At 44.6% G+C, this 23,799-nt stretch overlaps 1 protein-coding gene across 1 annotated transcript in view; it reads left to right on the top strand.

Annotated features, from left to right (window-relative positions):
- The first annotated feature begins 9,152 nt into the window (after positions 1 to 9,152).
- AGMO (alkylglycerol monooxygenase) overlaps positions 9,153 to 23,799 on the top strand; it is a 679,770-nt gene continuing 665,123 nt past the window's right edge. Inside the window, exon 1 of the mRNA XM_069211800.1 lies at positions 9,153 to 9,271. The gene's annotated coding sequence lies outside the window, so the exon portion shown is untranslated. The remainder of the gene's footprint in view (positions 9,272 to 23,799) is intronic.

The following is a 23,799-nucleotide window of genomic DNA, read 5'->3' as shown; positions in this document are numbered from 1 at the left end:
CATCTTGTCTGCCCGTTTTGATATGGACCCCAGCGGTGGTGAGCAGCTGCCTTGATTGCATGGGTGAGGTACAATGATCAAGTGTGGTCCCACTACACATATGGGCGGCTGAGCTTGAATCTGCACTGGTCCGAAGGGACCAGTGTGCAACTTCTGTCATGGAGTGCCTGCGCATGCATGATTGGTTGATGTTAGAAATGGGGTCTCTAGTTGGCAGAGGTATACACCCTTGTCCAAGTAGGGACCACAATCCTAATCAGGGTAAAACACACACAATCCAAATTATCCTGTGCCCACCCTGTGGTAGCTTTGCACTGAGCAGTCAGACTTCACTTAGAAGGCAATGTGTAAAGTATTTGTGAAATAAATCATACAGTAACACAGTGAAAAAAACACAAAAATACACCACACAAATTTAGATTGATAGATAATATTCATCTCAATAAAATAATGTCAAAACGACAAAGATCCAATAAGCACAAGTTGAAATATCACATCTAAAAGGTATAAAAGAGTCTTACTCCTTAGAAATAAACAGTTGTCTCTGTGCTACACACAGTACCTGGAATGGTCAAAAATAACAATGCACGGAGAACGCAGAGGAGATGTGTGGAAAAATAGGGTGTTGCATCAAATTTTTGGGTGCAGCACAGATGATGCATTGTTTCTTTCAACGCTGCAAAGGGTTTGCATAATTTTTTGGCGTGTAGTCAGGGTTCCTAACTGTGGTGATACTTTGACGCCCAGGGAGGATGTGGGTAAACTTCTTGATGCTCTGGAAGAGGGCACAGTCGATCCGGTAGGCGATGCATCAAATTCTCCGTTGCAAGGTAGGCACTGGGTCGAATTTTCAGTCGGGAAGTCAGGGGTGCGTCGTTTGGGTCGGCTGTGTGTCGATTTCTTGGTCACAATGCAGGCTTCGTGTCAATTCTGGCAGGCAGTACATCGATTTTCGATGCACAAGGAGTTTCTTAAAGAGATTTTGGCCCTCATTCTAACTTTGGCAGGCGGCGGTCGCCGCCCGCCAAAATCTGGCCGCCGAAAGACCGCGGCGGCCATTCTGGCTTTCCCGCTGGGCCGGCGGGCAACCGCCAAAGGAGCGCCGGCCCGCCGGCCCAGCGGGAAAGGCCCTGCAACAAGGAAGCCGGCCGGCGGAGTTGCAGGGGTGCGACGGGTGCAGTTGCACCTGTCGCGATTTTCACTGTCTGCAATGCAGACAGTGAAAATCTTTATGGGGCCCTGTTAGGGTGCCCCTGCACGGCCCATTCCAGTGGCATGGGCAGTGCAGGGGCCCCCAGGGGCCCCACGACACCCGTTCCCGCCATCCTGTTCCTGGCGGTAAAAACCGCCAGAAACAGGATGGCGGGAAGGGGGTCGGAATCTCCACGGAGATTCAGCCCAGCCAGGGGTAATCTGTCGGGAAACCGCCGGATTCCCTTTTCTGACCGCATCTTTACCTCCGCGGTCAGAATGGGCTGGGAAGCACCGCCAGCCTGTTGGCGGTGCTTCCGTGGTCCCCGGCCCTGGCGGTCTTGGACCGCCAGGGTCGGAATGACCCCCTAAGTCTTTTTGGCCCTGAGACTTTAGAAAACAGGACGCAAGCTCAATCCAAGCCCTTTGAGAGCATTTTGGGGAAGGCAGAGTCCTCAGCAAAGTCAGAGGCCAGCAGGGCAGCAGTCCTTCTCAGCAAAGCAGTCAAGATTACTCCTTTAGGCAGCCAGGCAGCTCCTCTGACAGGGTGCAGGTGTAGATCCAGAAGTATCTGGTTTGGTGGGGTCAGAGACCCAGTTCATATACCCAAAAACGCCTTTGAAGTAGGGGAGACTTCAAAGAATGGTTTTGAAGTGCACAAGTTCCCCTTTCAGTTCAGTCCTGTCTGCCAGGGTCCCAGTTGGGGGTTTAGCAGTCCACTCTGTGACGGCAGGCCACTGGCCTTTAAAATGTAAATGTCAGGCCCTCCACCCTTCAAGCCCAGGAAGACCCATTCAATATGCAGATGAATGCAGGTGTGACTGAGTGTCCTGTGTTTGTGGTTGTCTAGGTCAAATGCACAAGGGAGCTGTCAACCAGCAAAGACCAGATGTTGATTGGAGACAGGCTGTATGGCACAGATGGTTTTAAGTGCAGAGAAATGCTCACTTTTTTAAAGTGGCATTTCTAAAATAGTAATAATATAAAATCCAACCTCACCAATAAGCAGGATTTTCTATTACCATTCTGGCCATACTAAATATGACCTGATTACCCCGTTCACATCAGAATCTACCACTCAAAAAGTATATTAGGACAGTCCTAATGCTAGTCTGTGAAGGGAGTAGGTCTTACAGTAGTGGAAAATGAAGTTAAGAGTTTTTCACTACTGGGACATATAAAACACATATGTACATGCCCTGCCTTTTACCAACATATCACCCTGGCCTATGGGTTACCTAGGGCCTACCTTACAGGTAACTTATATGTAGAAAAAGGGGACTTTAAGGCTTGGTAAGTATTTTTAAATGCCAAGTTGAAGTGGCAATGAAATTGCACAGACAGGCCTTGCAATGGCAGGCCTGAGACATGGTTCAGGGGCTACTTATGTGGGCGAACAATCAGTGGTGCAGGCCCATTAGCAGCATTTAATTTACAGGCTCTGTGCCCATGAAGTGCACTTTACTAGGGACTTATAAGTAAATCTGATTTGCCATTTGGGGATGAACCAATGTTACCAAGTTTAAGGGAGAGAGCATATGCCCTTTAGCACTGGTTAGCAGTGGTAAAGATCGCAGAGTCCTAATACCAGCGAAAGCAGAGTCAGAAAAGTGGAGGGAAGGCAGGCAAAAAGTTGGGGGATAAACACCTTAAGGCTGTCAGGTCTAACCGTTGGCCTCTCTCTTACCGAGTGGATCGGGAGGGCAACAATAACACTGTGATTCCCACAAGGATGAAGCACATTTGCCTATCACCAAATTAGACAATAACTGACAAAAATCCTATGTGATTTCTGTCACTGGGATCTCACTTAAGTTACTGTAAAAAATCTAATAGGAGCGCTGGTGCTTCTGTGCCCTATTGTTTCATGATGTAATTAATGTGATAGTTTCTTTAAATCTGCATAACTTGCAAAGTACTTATTTGATTCTTGTCATGTTGATCTTATTTTAGTCATTATATAGAAACCTATTTTTATAACCCTGTGTGGAGTCTCTTCTTCGGTTCATTCATTGCCTTCGTAGATAAGCCTGCCTGCTCTGCGCCAAGCTACCAGAGGGTGAGTACAGGTTATCTTTTGCGTGCATCTAGCTTGCCCCGACTAGAGTGGTGGGTTCTGCTTGGGTGCATGCCTTAGCCAACCAGAAACTCCATTTCTAACAATCACCATCTACTCTCCAGTTGCTTAGTGTCGTTTAGAATATCTAAGATCTTCAATGTACCAGTGAACCTGCTTGGTGGACATTCTGTGGGTGTTGTTGCTGATGGAAGTGATGCTGTTGGTGCAGCTGGCAATCCAATTGTTGAAGTTTTTGATATTCTGCTCTAGGATGTTGATGAGATGGGGTTGGTGGTGATAAAGGCATTGATCCATGTGTCCTTTGAGACTTTGCTCCAGGTCTGCTTCCGGCAGTTGAATAAAGGTGTTGAGAAAGTCATGTAGATCTGTTCCAAGTGCCAAGATGTGGGAGCCCCTGATCCTCTGCTCCCTCCCTTTATCACCAATTTATTCTTCAGGGAACATGGATTTGAGCTTGTGCTGACTTAAGGAGTCTTCTTGATGTGAAGCATATGCTTAGAGCTATCAATGACTACTCTAAGGAGGTATATGTGATGAACAGCACTGCTGCATGGTAAGTGACTCTCAGGTTAGAAAACAATCATGGCCACCCATGGTTTGTTGCAGGAACTGAGAACAGATAATGGACCCCTGTTTCATGGGCAGGAGATAACTACTTACAATCATTATTAACCAAGCACAGGAGAATCACCCCTCAGTGGCTGCAGGCTAATGGGGACATGGAACTGCTCATTGGGACAATATCCAAAGTGACTGAATTGCTCATGCCAGCCATAATCCTTTAGAAATGGTTCTGCACTCATTTATATGGGAGTTTAGTCAGACACCATATATGACAAGTGGTCAGTGCCTTGTCAGTTACGCATAGGTTGCCTTATCTGTGATGCCATCCCTAATCACTTGAATGGGTTCTCAGTGGATCCGGACCTGAACTACTGGAGAAATTCAGAAAATGAAATTAGGAGATGTTTCGTCATTGGCAGGACAGGGTGGTCAATCTAGGAGCTTGGCGGATCATGTGAGTTATGAGTAATATCATGACTGCAGCCAAAGTAATGAGACTGTTATGTATAACTTTTGAAGAAACTCACTGAGCATGATAATGAAGCTGAGTTGCCTGAATCTCCTCTGGCTTGTGATCAAGATCTGGGGTATGCTCTTGGCCTAAGGGGGAAGGGGTCCTTGCTCAGGATTCCCCAAGGTGAGGAAAGTGCTTGTTGCACAGTCTAGTGCCTTAGTCCAGGAAAAATTCAGAAGCAAATATGCAGTATGCCTCTGAGACCTCTGATGGGGAGAGAACATCCACAATACCATCTCCAAGCACATCCAGCTCCTTCAGCGAGATGCCCTGACTATAATAATAGGGTAGCAGAGGTGGAGTGTTTTGACAACTTCTGAATTCTGTTCTGTTGGACTTTTAAGTTTTGGAAGGAGCATAAAGTTTTGCATGGTTGAATGGAGGAATGGAGGTATGTGGATGTGAGGGGAATTCCTGATGCAACCCTGTATTCTGAGGTGTTTTGGATTTAGTCCAGATGATTTGGGCATATTAACGAAGGAGACCTGAGCCGCTCTCTAAGGGTTAGCTCAGGCAAAGTATGACTATGGTGTTGTATCATTAATTGTGCAGTAACATGTGCAACTCTGCAATCTGTGTCAAGGATGCAGACTTTGAGACTGTAGCTGCCATGGAGGGCCATCACCACTCATTTTTGGGAACCAGCACTTATGTTTCTTGATCGGACATTTCCAGAGAGCAAGAGAGAGAAAAACAAATAGAGGGGAAAGACTGAAGAAGAAAAAGAAGTCAGAAAAAGAAAAAATATGTCAGAAAGGGAGAAAGCAGCAACCTCCAAGAGTTATATAAAGTGAATGGGATGTCTAGTGTTGAATTAAAGAGGCATGAGGTGGTCTGAAGACAACGTAGTCTTGGTATTCGTGCACTGACATTTAATAGCCCTAGAAGTGGGCTTCAGAGCAATGCGTTAGGCATTAGCACTTATTGTTTTTATAATTTAAGCACTGTGTGAAAGCTGGAAATAAAATGTGTATGAAATCAATATTGCGGTCTATTGAGGACAAACCATTCCGGTCATTAAACTGATTAACGTTTAATTGGTAATTTGTAACAACTGTAACATTACACCCACAATGAAATTGTTGACAGTTTCCCCATACTTTTTAGCATCTGACCTCTTGTTTTTCTGATATAATTTTTGCTGGCTTTACGATTCTGTGCACTTTACCACTGCTATCTAGTGCTAAATTGCAGGTGCTTCAGGTGCTTTGTACCCTAAAACATGCTGCTATGGGCTGATCCACAATTGGCATATTTTATTTACGTAAAAGTCACAGCAAAGTGCGCTCTATGTGGCCAAGATGTTTAAATTAAATACTACTAGTGGGCCTGCAACACTGATTGTGCCACCAACTACAGTAGCCCTTTAAATATGTCTCAGGCCTGCCACTGCACAACCTGTATGTGAAGTTTTAAACTGGCATTTCGACCTGGCTAGTATATCCCTTGCCAGGCCCAAACTTTCCTTTTTATTACAAATAAGTCATCCCTAATCAATCAATAAATCAAACAAATTTCTTAAGCGCACTACTCACCCAGTAGGGTCTCAAAGCGCTGGGGGGTGAGGCAGGGAGGGGTTACTGCTCGAAACGCCAAGTTTTGAGGTGCTTTCTGAAGGTTAGGAGGTCCTGGGTCTTGCGTAGGTTGGTGGGGAGGGAGTTCCAGGTTTTGGCGGCCAGGTGGGAGAAGGATCTGCCGCCAGAGGTGGTGCGTTGGATGTGGGGGACTGTAGCGAGGGCGAGGTCGGCGGAGCAGAGCTGTCAAGTTGGTTTGTGGAAGTTGATTCATTTGTTGAGTTAGGCTGATCCGGTGTCATGGAGGGCTTTGCGAGCATGGACAAGGATTTTGAAAATGATCCTTTTGTTGATGGGCAGCCAGTGTAGGGATCTGAGGTGGGCAGAGATGTGTTTGTGGGGATGGAGGTTGAGGATGAGACATGCGGCTGTGTTCTGGATTCGCTGGAGTTTTCTCTGAAGCTTGGCTGTGGTCCCTGCGTAGAGGGCGTTGCCGTAGTCCATTCTGCTGCTTATGAGGGCGTGAGTGACCATTCTTCTTGTTTCTAAAGGAATCAATTTGAAAGTCTTTTGTACCATGCGAAGGGTGTTGAAGCAGGAGGATGATATGGCGTTGATTTGCTGAGTCAAGGATAGAGATAAGTTCAGTATGATGCCAAGATTGCGTGCGTGGGTGGTGGGTGTTGGGGGTGGTGGGCCACCAAGAGTCTTCCCATGCTGTCTTGTTGGGGCCGTAGATGATGATCTTGGTTTTTTCTTAGTTCAATTTGAGGTGGCTTGCTGTTATCCAGTTAGCAATGGTGAGGAGTCCGGTGTGTAGGTTATTCTTGGTGGTAGATGGGTTCCTCGTGAGGGAGATAATGAGCTGGGTGTCATCAGCGTATGAAATGATGGTGAAGCCGGGGGGGCGGATGATGTTGGCAAGAGGAGTGATGTAGATATTGAAAAGGGTGGGGCTGAGGGAGGATCCTTGGGGGACCCCACAGATGGTCTTAGTGGCTGTAGACCGGAAAGGAGGGAGGCAAACTCTTTGGGTTCTTTCGGAGAGGAAGGCGTGAGCCAGTCCAGGGCTTTGTGGAGAATTCCGGCGTTGAAGAGGCGTATGCGGACGGTTTGGTGGCATACGGTGTCAAAAGCTGCAGATAGGTCTAGGAGGACGAGGTAGGCCTTGGTTACTCCCAAGGGCAGGGTGCAGTGAATTCAAAAAGTTGGACATGTAATTTTAAGTTTAAAATGTCCTGGTAGTGTAAAACTATTATATTTGTTTTTCATACTGCAAAGCCAATCTCTCCCATAGGTTAACACTGGGGCTACCTGGAAGCAACCTTTAAGTGTAACTTCCAAATGGGAAAAAGTAGAATTTAGTTTTTGTGGACTCACAATTTAAAATCACAACTTATAGTGAAGTTGGATTGTAAATTGAAAGTCCAAAAATGCCACTTTTAGAAAGTCTCTGAATATATGTCTGGGGGAGGGTAGCAACTGGGCTTTGTGCATTCCCACTAGACAGCCACACACAAAGGGGGCTGGGGTGTGCCATTCACATCTTGATGGCCCACCACCAGGCAAATGGGTCTTACTGGGCTAAATGGGAAGGAGGAGCTGGCACACCTGAATAGGGCTATGCCTCTCCCCTCACAAAGGGCTGCATAAACCCCTGTACAGTGTCTGGAGCCAGGGAAGGATGGACAGGAAAATTGTGCACTTCAAAGGCCTCTCTTTAAAGTCTCCCCACTTAAAAAGCTCAAGTGGGTATAAGTACTGGACCCCATCCCCACCAAATCAGTATACCTCTGGACCTGAATGACATTCTGCCAGGAAAAAGGACTTCTGTGCTGCCAGGAGGGACTGCCACTTTGCTCAACTGCATTGGTGTGCTGGACTGCTGCCTCTTGCCTGAGAGTGAGGAGGACTGTATTTTGCTCTCCAGATCCTTTGCTTAACCAAGTCACTCCTAAGACTTGATGTCTTTCCTCCTGTTCTCAGGGCTATCATAGAGTTCCCCTCAACTCTGTTTCAGCTACTGGTCTGCACTGTGAGTTCTGCCCTGTCAAGAGGTGCCAATCCAGTCCTAGGCCCTGAGAGAGAACTTTGTTCCTGCTTTTCATAAAAAACCTGACACATTGAGGCAATTGGAACCATGGCAGTACCCCTTGACATTGAAATAGTGCCACATTGATGATGCAGGACCCAACTGCAAGGTTGGATGGCGACACAGTACCGATCTGAAGTCATCGCTGCATGGCTGTACGATGACACATCTACTGAATGCGCGGATTGGAAACAACGCATTGCATTTTCAACACTCCATCCAACGTACTGTTTCAGCTGACCCCGCGTGGGTCCTGCAGCTGGCCTACCTTTCGTGGTTGGCCTGAACTTTCGCTTTACCCCAGACTAGTAAGGCCCCAGGTAACCCTTCATATTGACTACCTTGCAGTTTACTCTTTAAAAATTCATATCTTGAGATCTACTTTTTGGAATCTTGCTGTTTAGGTCTTGTTTTACTCAGACGAATATTCTCTATTTTCCTAAACTGAAGTGGAGTCATTTTGTAGTATTTTTACTGTGTTACTGTAATTTAAGTGTTACCTGACTGCTGTGTGCCAAGCTACCGGAGGGTGGGCATAGGTTAATTTAGGTTGTGTATCTGACTTACCCAGACCAGGTTTGTGGTCCCTACTTGGGCAGGGTGCATACCACTGCCAACTAGAGACCCAATTTCTAACAAAAGCGCTTCCTACCCTGCAGAAGGGGTGCATTAAATGGTATGTAAAAGGAAGGTTGTTATTATTATAGCACAGATACAGTTGCTCCTGTCATTAAGCACGTATTCTCGCAGTGCAGCTATGTTGCACAGAAAACTATGGGTTTAAAATGCCACCAACAGAGTGCTTAAAAATTCAGCCTACTAAAGCAACAGCATCTTTGTTTGTCTTCCCATTTACTTAGGGCTGGGAAGCAAGCGAGTGAGTAGCTTCCACTAGAGCATCAGATAAACCCTGAATATTGTTGTATTTTATTAGCTAAAAAAGCAGCTGGGGGAGGTATTTCTTTCCTTGTACTACAGCCAATGGCACACTGGTTACGCAAAGGGAAACAGAGATATGGCGACATTTGAGATTTGACAAATATTACACGGATTGCGACATGAAAATGCATGCCGGTTTTTTTTTTTTAATCTATAATCCTTCTATTGCTCCTTCGGTACGTTTTAGTTGCAGCAGATCCGTTTTCTCACTCTGCCGTTGACCCGCCCCTTACAGACAGCTTCTCCAGCCTATGGAATCATACTTCCTGGTTTCCATCCTCAGCTATTACAAAAGCCAATGCACGTCTTCCTTCGCCTTTAAACATAGGAAGGAGTTCTAAGGAATTGCTGCGATCTTCTGATCCCCCAACCTAAAGGTCAGCTCTGTAGCTTTTCTTGCACGGATTCCGTGCAAAAGCTTTCAAATCACAAGTCTTTATGCAGCCAGACCGCTCTCGATATCAAATAGTGTTTGTATAACCTGTCTTCCGAATTGCACGATTCGTGACATCAGATGCAGACACAAAACAATAGCAATGGTGTATTTAAAATCCTGAGAACTATGCTTATTTGAAATATTTATTTTTGGCAACTTAACTTTAGGTTCTTGCATTAGTTCACACTGTAAATCGTATCTCGTATCTCGCTTGATTTTTAGCTCTGTAACAGTATATTCATTACAAATTACGTCTCAAGGGCACGTTAAGCATTTATTTCGCTATGCTTAACATTTCTAAAATACAGTATGATTTGCATTTTTTATTCTGTGCCAAATACTCCAACAATTGTACTTTACCAGTTACTTGAGAAACATCAGATATGAATGTGGAAAGAAAAATACAACTTTAAAGATGTGTTAAGTTTAAGTACATTGTAGCAACACGGACCCGTTGTCGCAGGATTGTCAGCTTGGGTATGATTGGCTCTTTGGTCAGTGCCTTCGCTAGGGGAACCTCAGTGGTGTATCTAATTAGTGGTTTATCCAGAGTGTTCGGAGATGATGCACTGCAGTAATCTGAAGCATAGAGTTCCGTGTACATATATAGCAACACATCTCAACCTCCCACTTTCCTAATGGTTTTCATGCCAAAAAACCCTCGCACTGATATCAGATGTTGTCAAGTGTTTCATTTGCCCTTACTTCTCCGTAGACAAGTGTTAGCTTGTCCTAAACTATCTTTTATTAGGGTCTTACAATAATATATTGCCTATTTTCATAAGAAGTCTGTAATTTAAACAAAATGTAATTTAATCATTTCTCCTATGACATTTAAGAAACTTACATTTTGCCAGAACCTTTCTTCAATTGGAGGCATTTGGCAGAACTGCAACTGTTTCCCTCTTAGCTGGGCTAAGGAGAGCCAGCCAGTCCCGAAGCTCCTCATAAAAGTAGGGATTTGGTAGTCCTGCCTTTGCCCCATTGAGCCAGCAAGCATACAATATCATCTGTGTTGAACCACCAAAATATTTGAGACAAGCCCATTGAGCCCACTTTGAGCCACGGCATCAGAGCTGTTTGGCATAGCTGCACCTGCATTTCTAACTCTGAAACCGATACATTCAGATTTAATGTTTAAAAATCTTTATTGAGCAATAGAAGTAGTGAACAATACATATTCTTATAAAAAACAAACAAGTACACTATGTCATCATTATTGCTGTAAATCAAAACATTTTACAAATCAAGTTTAGTAAGACCAAACTACATCTAAACGTCAATTAATATTAATAAAGCTTTTTATATTTTTCATTTTCTGGAGGGTATGAGAGAAGGGGGGAGAGGAACCAAGCATTGAGGGTGAGGAATGTAAAAAAGATTGGTTAATAAATACATAGAATATGAATGCAAATACATACCAAAAAGGAAACTCATTTTATGGAGACGACTAACATAATAACAGATATATCTAAGCACCTAGCATTATAGTTTGTGACAGAATATCAAAGTGCTTTGTGGCGGTTTAAAATTCTCTGATAATATAAACAGCATGGTGGCCCAAACAGAATCTCTAGAAACTCAAAACAGGGAGAACCCGTGGGGCCGTGCTAGACCCAAGACCACAGAGCTAATATCAAGCTTTGGCATTTGAAACACACCTCGTTTTGGCTTGAGCTGTTACTGTCCTCTGCTTCTGCATTACTTAGGATTCAGCTCACCCTCACATGTTTTCAGAATTAGCTTGGCAAAAATTACTTTTTTTTTCGAAACACAGAAAGTAGGATACAAAACCCAAAACCAGCCCTAATCAACTTAGCTGCATGCCCTTCTGGATCTGCAGTAATGAGTCTGAGGTACCCCACAGGAGGACCTTTTCTGACTTTCTATAATTACTGTTTTCTACCCAGAATTGTTTTCTGCCTTCAAACTTTATCCCTTTGTAGTAAAATAGATCAATATTTGGGATGGGCACCTCCGGGAAAAATAACACTAACTTCAAAAGATGAACCCCAAAAACCAGTAAATTAACTTGAGCTCAAGCTCCTGGTAGCTCTGGCACAGAACAGACAGGCTTAACTTAGATCAATGTGTAAAGTAGTTATTCATTATCAAACTGACAATAAAGTTGAAACATCAAACAATAGAAATTCCAACCAAATTAGAAAAGAGAATACGTTTTAATAAAAGGAATTATACCAAAATGACAAAAATCCAACAAGGGTAACCTGAGATATGATTTTTTAAGGGTTTAAGTGAAAATACTGCCGGGACCTGGGCACAATTTTAAGCTTAATTCGATTGCTCCAGATAACTAGATGCATGCATGCTTTTAACAGCTTTATCAACTCCTCAGTTAAGGCTAATATCAGTGAGTCTTCCAATTAACCTTCCATTGCAGTTCCCCCCCAGAAATGCTAGGACATTAATTGATTCAAACAATAATTAATGGCTTTTGCTCATAACTTGGTCCATCGTACTTTCTTGCTTTAGGTAAATATTTAATATCTGTATAAAAAGGTTTTCTGAATTAGTTGTAAAATTAATTTCAGCAAAAATAACGGACACATTGTTGACCATGAGTTTCACCACGAGGAAAAGGACTATTATCTTAGTTGACTTCTTAGGTACAAGCACCATCGACTGAAGTGAAAATAACAGTCCATAGGGAAATCCCAGCCTACCCATATTTTCTGTGCTAACCATTATATAATTGTGTTATACAGAGGGTCTCAAATGATCATTCTTGCTTTTATAGTCCATACGAGCCACATTCCTAATCAAGCGGGATAGCTTAGTTTCATCAACTGTCACCTGATGTAACCTCTTCCCCAATGAGTATTTGAAAAGTGTATTCAGTGTGCATGTAAGCTGAATGTTTTACTGGCGCTGTTGCAGAGATTTCTCTCAAGGGCTGACTGCGCGGTGAGCTTATTTTACATTTCTTTCTTCGTGAAATCTATTAGTAGCAAAAATCTAAATTTAGGTCTGTATAATTGCCCCTTGTTCATTTTGTCACAAGGTATTATTGTATACATATTATGATTATGTCGCTGAGGTTAATACATGTAAGCATATTTTGTGAAAATCAGGTGCTGCGTATGTGGCTGTTGTTGAACTTTACATCCATATAAATCAAAATACTTGAATTAGAATGTGTGAGACACGGGTTGTTGGTTGAGGGGGTGTTAACCCTGCTCAAACAACAGCGACAGTTACCGTTAGTGTGACCCACTAAAGTCACAAAAGTAACTAGTGCTTAACCCTCTAGTAGCTTGGCACAAAAGCAGTGAGGCTTAACTTACAAGCAATGTGCAAAGTATTGATGCAACTCACAGACAGTAATACAATAGAGACACAACACAAGGAAAATCCCTCATCAATTCAGAAAAAATAGAGTAAAATCAAATAAATTATTTGACACCAAAACAACAAAAATTGAATCAGTAGAACCGGTGCTATGAATTTTTAAATTTCAAGGTAAAAACTAGTGCCTAAAAGATCAAAGCTCCAACTGCTGCAATTTAGTCGTGGAAGTCCGAGCAAAGTCGAAAGTTATGCCAGACCATGATGGAGTGTGAGTCAGATTCAAGTGGTGTGGGCCTGTTCTCTGCTTACCTTCGGACTTAGAAGAGATTTGAAGAAAAATTGTCTGAGAAGGTAAAGTTCAGCAAGGTAAGGCAGCTGGCTGTGTCCGAGGAGGAGGCGGGATCCGCAGGCAAAGTCGCAGTGAAGAATCTTTCATTTGGACTTAAGCCCTCATTATGTACATGGCGGTTCAGACCACCATGCCGGCGACGGCGGAAAAGACCGCCATCGGCATGGCGGTCTGAACTGCCATTTAAACAACACAGGGAGGGCCGCCACAGACGGCCCTCCTCCACAGACAGGCTGACACCGACAGGCAGCCTGACGGTGGAGGGAATCATTTTCCGACAGGGCAGCGCTGTAAGCAGCGCTGCCCCTTGGATAATGATCCCTTCTGCCACCAGGGAAAGGCTGGCGGAAGGGGTGCTCCAGGGTCCCCCTGGGGGCTTCTGCACTGCCCATGCATTTGGCATGGGCAGTGCAGAGGCCCCTGTGCAGTGCCCGATCGCGCAGGTCGGGCAGTGATCTGCGGGATGGGTGCAGCTGCACCCACCGCACAGCGGCATTGACAGGAGCCGCCGGCAATGTCCCGGACATGCATTCTGCTGGGCCGGCGGGCGGAAACAATGTAGCCTAGCAGAATGTTCCCAGAAAGGTCCCATGGGGCCTGCGGTCAGTGAAATAACTGCCAGCATGAACACGGCCGTAAACACCACTGTGTTCATAATGACCCTCTTTGTCTCTTTTTTGGAAGATCAGGATGAAGCTGCAGGCTGTAGACAACAAGGGCTGTATGAGGCTTGACACTCTTTCTGTGAGGAGCTGCTAAACAGGATTTTCTGCTGCAGAGATCGTAGTGGGAGCTGCTGCAAATTCTGGACGACCAGTGATGCACCTTGGCCGGATGGATGATTAGGTAGGACTCAGTCTCCTCTCTATTGTCAGAACACTTCTTTGCAAAAAAAATTCTAAGTTTCAGCTGTAGTCCTGCCTTTGCCCCATTGAGCCAGCAAGCATACAATATCATCTGTGTTGAACCACGAAAATATTTGAGACAAGCCCATTGAGCCCACTTTGAGCCACGGCATCAGAGCTGTTTGGCATAGCTGCACCTGCATTTCTAACTCTGAAACCGATACATTCAGATTTAGGGCCTCATTATGACCCTGGCGGGCGGCGGAGGCCGCCCGCCAGGATGCCGCCCTCCATAATACCGCTCCGCGGTCAGAAGACCACGGAGGGTATTATGAGTTTTTCCCTGGGCTGGCGGGCGGTCTCCAAAAGACCGCCCGCCAGCCCAGGGAAAAACTCCCTTCCCACGAGGATGCCGGCTCGTAATCGAGCCGGCGGAGTGGGAAGGTGCGACGGGTGCTACTGCACCCGTCGCGTATTTCACTGTCTGCTACGCAGACAGTGAAATACTAGCGGGCCCTCTTACGGGGGCCCCTGCAGTGCCCATGCCATTGGCATGGGCACTGCAGGGGCCCCCAGGGGCCCCATGACAATCCTTACCGCCATCCTGTTCCTGGCGGGCGAGCCGCCAGGAACAGGATGGCGGTAAGGATTGTCAGAATCCCCTCGGCGGCGCAGCGAGCTGCGCCGCCTTGGAGGATTCTTAGGGGCAGTGGAAAACCGGCGGGAGACCGCCGGTTTTCCCGTTCTGACCGCGGCCAAAGCGCCGCGGTCAGAATGCCCAAGGGAGCACCGCCGGCCTGTCGGCGGTGCTCCCGCCCCCGTTGGCCCTGGCGGTTCTCTACCGCCAGGGTCATAATGAGGCCCTTAATGTTTAAAAATCTTTATTGAGCAATAGAAGTAGTGAACAATACATATCCTTATAAAAAACAAACAAGTACACTATGTCATCATTATTGCTGTAAATCAAAACATTTTACAAATCAAGTTTAGTAAGACCAAACTACATCTAAACGTCAATTAATATTAATAAAGCTTTTTATATTTTTCATTTTCTGGAGGGTATGAGAGAAGGGGGGAGAGGAACCAAGCATTGATGGTGAGGAATGTAAAAAAGATTGGTTAATAAATACATAGAATATGAATGCAAATACATACCAAAAAGGAAACTCATCTTATGGAGACGACTAACATAATAACAGATATATCTAAGCACCTAGCATTATAGTTTGTGACAGAATATCAAAGTGCTTTGTGGCGGTTTAAAATTCTCTGATAATATAAACAGCATGGTGGCCCAAACAGAATCTCTAGAAACTCAAAACAGGGAGAACCCGTGGGGCCGTGCTAGACCCAAGACCACAGAGCTAATATCAAGCTTTGGCATTTGAAACACACCTCGTTTTGGCTTGAGCTGTTACTGTCCTCTGCTTCTGCATTACTTAGGATTCAGCTCACCCTCGCATGTTTTCAGAATTAGCTTGGCAAAAATTACTTTTTTTTTCGAAACACAGAAAGTAGGATACAAAACCCCAAACCAGCCCTAATCAACTTAGCTGCATGCCCTTCTGGATCTGCAGTAATGAGTCTGAGGTACCCCACAGGAGGACCTTTTCTGACTTTCTATAATTACTGTTTTCTACCCAGAATTGTTTTCTGCCTTCAAACTTTATCCCTTTGTAGTAAAATAGATCAATATTTGGGATGGGCACCTCCGGGAAAAATAACACTAACTTCAAAAGATGAACCCCAAAAACCAGTAAATTAACTTGAGCTCAAGCTCCTGGTAGCACTGGCACAGAACAGACAGGCTTAACTTAGATCAATGTGTAAAGTAGTTATACATTATCAAACTGACAATAAAGTTGAAACATCAAACAATAGAAATTCCAACCAAATTAGAAAAGAGAATACGTTTTAATAAAAGGAATTATACCAAAATGACAAAAAATCCAACAAGGGTAACCTGAGATATGATTTTTTAAGGGTTTAAGTGAAAATACTGCCGGGACCTGGGCACAATTTTAAGCTTAATGCGATTGCTCCAGATAACTAGATGCATGCATGCTTTTAACAGCTTTATCAACTCCTCAGTTAAGGCTAATATCAGTGAGTCTTCCAATTAACCTTCCATTGCAGTTCCCCCCCAGAAATGCTAGGACATTAATTGATTCAAACAATAATTAATGGCTTTTGCTCATAACTTGGTCCATCGTACTTTCTTGCTTTACGTAAATATTTAATATCTGTATAAAAAGGTTTTCTGAATTAGTTGTAAAATTAATTTCAGCAAAAATAACGGACACATTGTTGACCATGAGTTTCACCACGAGGAAAAGGACTATTATCTTAGTTGACTTCTTAGGTACAAGCACCATCGACTGAAGTGAAAATAACAGTCCATAGGGAAATCCCAGCCTACCCATATTTTCTGTGCTAACCATTATATAATTGTGTTATACAGAGGGTCTCAAATGATCATTCTTGCTTTTATAGTCCATACGAGCCACATTCCTAATCAAGCAGGATAGCTTAGTTTCATCAACTGTCACCTGATGTAACCTCTTCCCCAATGAGTATTTGAAAAGTGTATTCAGTGTGCATGTAAGCTGAATGTTTTACTGGCGCTGTTGCAGAGATTTCTCTCAAGGGCTGACTGCGCGGTGAGCTTATTTTACATTTCTTTCTTCGTGAAATCTATTAGTAGCAAAAATCTAAATTTAGGTCTGTATAATTGCCCCTTGTTCATTTTGTCACAAGGTATTATTGTATACATATTATGATTATGTCGCTGAGGTTAATACATGTAAGCATATTTTGTGAAAATCAGGTGCTGCGTATGTGGCTGTTGTTGAACTTTACATCCATATAAATCAAAATACTTGAATTAGAATGTGTGAGACACGGGTTGTTGGTTGAGGGGGTGTTAACCCTGCTCAAACAACAGCGACAGTTACCGTTAGTGTGACCCACTAAAGTCACAAAAGTAACTAGTGCTTAACCCTCTAGTAGCTTGGCACAAAAGCAGTGAGGCTTAACTTACAAGCAATGTGCAAAGTATTGATGCAACTCACAGACAGTAATACAATAGAGACACAACACAAGGAAAATCCCTCATCAATTCAGAAAAAATAGAGTAAAATCAAATAAATTATTTGACACCAAAACAACAAAAATTGAATCAGTAGAACCGGTGCTATGAATTTTTAAATTTTAAGGTAAAAACTAGTGCCTAAAAGATCAAAGCTCCAACTGCTGCAATTTAGTCGTGCAAGTCCGAGCAAAGTCGAAAGTTATGCCAGACCATGATGGAGTGTGAGTCAGATTCAAGTGGTGTGGGCCTGTTCTCTGCTTACCTTCGGACTTAGAAGAGATTTGAAGAAAAATTGTCTGAGAAGGTAAAGTTCAGCAAGGTAAGGCAGCTGGCTGTGTCCGAGGAGGAGGCGGGATCCGCAGGCAAAGTCGCAGTGAAGAATCTTTCATTTGGACTTAAGCCCTCATTATGTACATGGCGGTTCAGACCGCCATGCCGGCGACGGCGGAAAAGACCGCCACCGGCATGGCGGTCTGAACTGCCATTTAAACAACACAGGGAGGGCCGCCACAGACGGCCCTCCTCCACAGACAGGCTGACACCGACAGGCAGCCTGACGGTGGAGGGAATAATTTTCCGACAGGGCAGCGCTGTAAGCAGCGCTGCCCCTCGGATAATGATCCCTTCTGCCACCATGGAAAGGCTGGCGGAAGGGGTGCTCCAGGGTCCCCTGGGGGCCTCTGCACTGCCCATGCATTTGGCATGGGCAGTGCAGAGGCCCCTGTGCAGTGCCCGATCGCGCAGGTCGGGCAGTGATCTGCGGGATGGGTGCATCTGCACCCACCGCACAGCGGCATTGACAGGAGCCGCCGGCAATGTCCCGGCCATGCATTCTGCTGGGCCGGCGGGCGGAAACAATGTAGCCTAGCAGAATGTTCCCAGAAAGGTCCCATGGGGCCTGCGGTCAGTGAAATGACCGCCAGCATGAACACAGCCGTAAACACCACCGTGTTCATAATGACCCTCTTAGTCTCTTTTTTGGAAGATCAGGATGAAGCTGCAGGCTGTAGACAACAAGGGCTGTATGAGGCTTGGCACTCTTTCTGTGAGGAGCTGCTAAACAGGATTTTCTGCTGCAGAGATCGTAGTGGGAGCTGCTGCAAATTCTGGACGACCAGTGATGCACCTTGGCCGGATGGATGATTAGGTAGGACTCAGTCTCCTCTCTATTGTCAGAACACTTCTTTGCAAAAAAAAATCTAAGTTTCAAGTTTTGGATTTTGGCTATCTGGGTTAATCTAGCACTACTTCCAGGGGCCCAGAACTGGAGTGAGACAACTTGGAAGGTCAGTACTCACTCATGCAGAGTCCAGGTATTAATTCCAGATGGTTGGACCCTTTTCTGTCCCTGAGGGTCTGATAAGGAAGCTGGCCAACTAGCCCTCGGAGTCACCCTGGATGTCCAGGGTTCAAGATAAAGTGCATGGCTAGAGCAGCACAGCAGACCTCTGGAGTTCAAGGGGAGCTTCAGGTAGCAAAGCAGGGACAACCGAGCAGTCTTCTGAAGTGCAGAGCAGGTCACAGCAGCAGGAAGTCTCTAGGAGTCCTACCGCCGGTCCAGAAAGTGAACTGAAGAGTGTGTTTGAGCGTCCTATTTTCATACCTGGTGCCTCCTTTTAAGTAGAAGTTTCTAGAAGCTCTTTTGCAAGTTACTTGGAATTATCTACCTCCAGCCTGGCTATAGGCACATTAGACTAGTGTGAAGTCCCTTCTGTGAAAGCAGGCCACACCAGATTGGCTTGCAAGTGTGGCTACCACTCAAACCCAGTCACGTGACCCAGGAACAGGATACAGGCCTTTAATAGGATCGGAAAATGCCAACTTTCTAAAAGTGCCATTTTCAAAATTGTGACTTAAAATCTGACGTTTCCATTAAAGAGTATTTTAAATTCCAATCTCTCAGAAACCAAATATGAAATATACACCTGTTCCCAATCAAACATTATCACGTATTAAATTAACTTAATGTTATCATATGGAAAGGTAAGCTTCACAGGAGTGAAAAATTAATTCAGGGGTTTTCACTACTAGGATGTGTCAAATGTAAAAGTACATGTCCAACTTTTTAATTCCAATGCACTCTGGCTTCGGGGCCTGTAACAGGGTATGTGAAATTAAGCACCCAGGCCAGGTCCTTTCTGAGTTTCTATGATTTATTTTTGGAGTGCAAGTTGATACAGACAAAAGTTAATTGAAGAAAATAAGGATTTTTCTAAACAGAGGGTGAGTGAACTGTGTCCGGTCTTGTTAGAGTTTCTTCACTCTACTGTTTTCCTTTCCTTGGACTTCCCTTCTTCGCCTCCCACTGCTGATCCGCGCAGAACCTTGGGAACACAAAAGAGGTCCTGAGTAGGCATCTGATCATTTGCTGTTTTCATTAGGCCGTCACAATTACACCGTCATGCTACAAGGTGCCACACTCTATACACCTATCACAATAATCAGAGGTGCTCATGTGGTGGCTTTGAGATACACTCTCCTACTTGGCTTTTGAGTAAGCCAATAGTGCTGCCCCAGATTCACCCTGCTCCCACTGTGCTTACAACCATTCTTGTGCAATGTACAAAGTCACTTGCCTGGAGCTACGGTCCTGGCCTTGGGCCGTAGCTGAAGGGACCTCAGTGTCTTCCTTCACTGGGCTGTTGGGGCTGTATAGTGTTGGGTTTCTTTTCTGTCTCTGCGTCCTCTTCTGCTGTGTCCTCCTCCTTGTTGGTCAACCCTCCTATTACTGGGCTGGATTACGTCACTGTGCCAAATACAAAACTGACACGCAGTGCCTGTGTAAATATTTTCCCAGTGTCTAGACTGTAACTGGTGGCCATGTTGGTGGGGTTACATACCTCTGTTTGGTTTCTGTTACAGGGGCATTTATGACCTACTTAGAGGTGACTGATATGTATTAAAAAAGATGCTTTAGTTTAGGCTTGGCCAAGGGGTTATTTTGACAATTCGAATTACCAGTTTAAAACTGCTGCCAGGCTGCAATGGCAGTCCTAAGACATGTTTTTAGTGGGTGACACAATGAGTTCTGCAGACCCCCTATTAGAATTTAATTTACCAGCCCTGGGTACATAGTATACCACTTTACTAGGTACTTCATAGGAAATTAAATATGCCAATCTGTTGTAAGCCAATTTTTCTATGTTTTAGGGTGCGAGCACAAGCACTTTAGTGCTAAGGCAAACAAAAATTAGTTCAGCATAATAGGAGAGGTGAAGGCAAAAGATTTGGGGGCAGCCTAAGGCTGCCAGGACTAACAGACTGAAAATATTTTTTGCAGCAGTTTTGCACAGAGTATTGATGTGACAAGAAGAGGGCGAAGGGATGTAAGGAAAGGGCAGATGGGACAGAAGGTTGAAGTGACAATAATGTGCACGGAGTCTAGATCTAACTATAGCATTCTTCCTTAGGAAATCTTTCTTACCTGCATGGTCACTCCAAGTTTTCACTTTTTTCTGGAACCTATATTCGCTACCTACCTGGGCTTTCAGAAGGCTAACTAGAATTAGCCTCTGTCAACTACTAGACGGAACTCAGGCTCTATTGAGGTGGGAGATTCCTCTCAAGAACCACAGAATGGACGGGTGTGATTGATAGGTCAAGCTGAACAGGCAGACATGGCCCATCTGAGCTCCAAAGAAGGGTGTAGGCTGGTATCCTGTGTACACAACAGATTAAAATCCTGCCTGCCATATCTCTCATGTAAAACATTGGCACTCTTGAAAGGAAGCAAAATTGATTCAAGGACAGTTCTTGCATATCCCCTGTCCCATTTCTGCAGGACCCTGCTTTTGTCCTACCAGACTTGATTTTAGTGTTAGGTGTGGAAGAACTCTAGTGAGTTCCCTATGACACTGCCACACAGAACCACACTCAGCCCTCAGAGCCCAAGTTTAGTGTGGTCAAAAACTTTGACCATCTTAAAAATGCCCTGGCATATGGCATTGTTTTGCGTCTTTGCAGTAAGGCAAACAGGAACTACTGAAAAAGTGGATAGGTTTGCCCCCAGGAACTTGTACTCCTTTGGTTAGGGAGTGCCCAGGAGTCACCCACACCCAGTAGCAAATGCCAGGCAAAAATATGAAACCCCAAGGTAGTATCCTCAGATCAGTTCCTGGATCTGTAGAAGGACAGTAAAGGGTTGGACCTGCCGTATGTGACATGAGAAAAGCCCTGGTGGACTGGACCTGTCCCCCTTGTACCATGGACAAATAAGTGAACTCCAAGGGTTGAACTTTGTGGCTACAGAGACATAATAAGCTTCAAGAAGCCTTGTTCCTAAAGTGCCCACCTGACCGGTGGCAACTGGACTTGGACTAGACTTTACTGTCAGCCTCTGCCTGATATCGGAATGTCTCTAAGTGCCCTGCCCTGAGGTCCCAGGGTCCTTAGAAGTGCTCTCCTGTATTTGTTTCAAACTTAAATGAAATGTCAACATTCTTTTCTTCAGAAAAATGGCAAAGTCCATTTCTGAGTTGGAACTTAGAAACATTTTCATACTTTTTGACTTCCAGACTTTCACCAGGACTGATCTGCCTGTTGTATTTGACTAGGGATCCATCATGATTGGCCTCAGATTGTGCCCAGGTCCCTACCTACTGCTTCCACAGACTATATTTGGCGATTTGCCTTTAGTAGCACTATTTCTGTATAAAAATCCATATCTCCGGTTCCCCTTGTTTTTTTTGTTTTGGTGACATTTTGTTTATTAAATATTACTCTGTTTTTCTATTCAATTTGGGGTTATTTGTTGCTTGTTGTTTTGAATGTATTACTGTTTTGGCATTGCATACATGGTTTACATATTGGCTTACATATTGCTTGGGTGCTCTGTGCAATAGCTTCCAGGCTGTTGAGTTCAGGTTAATTCAGTGACTTTAAGGATTTACACTGACAAGTGTGGTTTATTTCTTGAGATGGGCAGTTGCCCACCCCAAATAATAATTCAGTTTGTTACATCTTCTATTGAATAGTCCTGTTAGTTAAATACTGCTTATGTTATCTGTTTGTCTATTAATGTCCAGGTGAAAAGGAGAACAGAGAATAGCTAATGGAAACACGTAACTGAGAGTGAGTAGTTGTAGTCACAACTCTACTGCGGAGAGAACAAGGGTCAGCATTGCATTTAGGTCAACATTACTTTCGTTATTGACTTTTAGTATCCAACATACACTAAAACAATGTGCAAACAAAATGATGGAACCAGTTTGAACAATTGTTCTTTTATTTTTGCGGCAGCTAAAAGCACTGTACATTGAATAATGAATCCAACTGCTGTTAACAAGACCCTGTGATTCATTACAGGTTACTGCAACGGTAAATTATTCACAGTAAAGAAAGTGGGAGTTGACCAATGTTTGTTTTAACACTTTTTAGTGTTTTCAGAGTTTTATGTAGCAGTGCAAACCCAAAAGTCCTACAACAGCAAGATACCAAAGAGTAGTAATGTATGCCCAAGATCTTGCACAAACAATATACCAAACAATATACCAAAATATAAAATGTCTCTTAAGGCTAAGGGTTTAGCGTGTGGTGCAATATGTATGAACTTGGGTTGTTGTTGGTTGGGGTTGGAAGCCCCACTCAGAGAACAACTCAGAGAACAACCACAAACCTTTTAAGGGAGAACCACAAAAGACAGTAAATTTAACCTGTGCTTAAACCTCTGCTACCCTGTCACAAAGTAGTCAGGCCTAACTTAGAGGGAAAATGTAAAGTCTTTATGCAGCACACAAACAGTAATAAAGCGAAAAGACAACATAAGAAAAAACCCAAACCAATTTAGAAAAAACAGAGTACTTTTTAATATATAATACGATACCAGAAGAACAAACGCCAGAACAGTAGATATTACATTTTAAACTTTTAGATAAGCACCTAAAAGCACAAAATGCCACTCATGGCCCTCTGGTCTTGCTAGACCGGCGGAAAGTCACAAATTCAGACTGACTGTGTTGGAATGCTGGCCGGATACAGGGACCAGGTTAATCCAGATGAAAAACTGTCCTTCTCAAAGTCTGCGCCAAGAGTTCTTTTCATGGTGGAGGAGGCAGAGAGGAGCAGGGAGAGCGCGGCGGATGGTCGTTGATGTAGCTTAATGCTCAGGCCTGGCATTCTGCTTGGTTATTGCTGAAATGCAAAAATCTGGTCCAGCGTCCAAGACAGTCATTGCTGGAGCTTTACCTGGGCAGTCTCGACGTGTTGTTGTTGCTGTAGCGAGAAGTTCAGATCTCGCATTGCCGGTCGTCGCTGGCAGTTTCTGTAGCAGGAAGACTCAGATTCAACAGAGCTCGGATTTGCGGTTGTCGTGGGTGACAGAGCCTGGTGTGAACGTGCCTGTTCATGGTCAAGAAGAGCCTAGAACCTCAGGATTTCACTTTTTCTTGTAGAAGAGTGCACTCTGATGCCAGGCAAGGGTCCAGCATATGGGGAAGCAGTTCTAATGGATCAGGGACTCACTCTAGCGATGGCCAACAGGGCTTGGATTTGCGGTTGTCGTGGGTGACAGAGCCTGGTGTGAACGTGCCTGTTCATGGTCAAGAAGAGCCTAGAACCTCAGGATTTCACTTTTTCTTGTAGAAGAGTGCACTCTGATGCCAGGCAAGGGTCCAGCATATGGGGAAGCAGTTCTAATGGATCAGGGACTCACTCTAGCGATGGCCAACAGGGCTTAGGCAGGACCAGCGCAACAGGCCAGCTGGGCAGTTGCAGGAAGGCCTACGGAGCTTGTTGTGTCCCTGTAGATCAGACAAGAGGTCAGTCAGATGACCCTTGGAGAAACTCAGGTAGCCTGGGATAAAGGGAGCAGGTCCAGTCTTTCTTCTCAGAGAGCAGGGAAGCCCTCAAGCAGCAGGGCAGTCCTGTGGTAGTAGCAG

Source organism: Pleurodeles waltl, chromosome 10, assembly GCF_031143425.1.
Source record: "Pleurodeles waltl isolate 20211129_DDA chromosome 10, aPleWal1.hap1.20221129, whole genome shotgun sequence".
Lineage (NCBI taxonomy): Eukaryota > Metazoa > Chordata > Amphibia > Caudata > Salamandridae > Pleurodeles > Pleurodeles waltl.
This window is presented reverse-complemented; position numbering and strand designations above follow the sequence as displayed.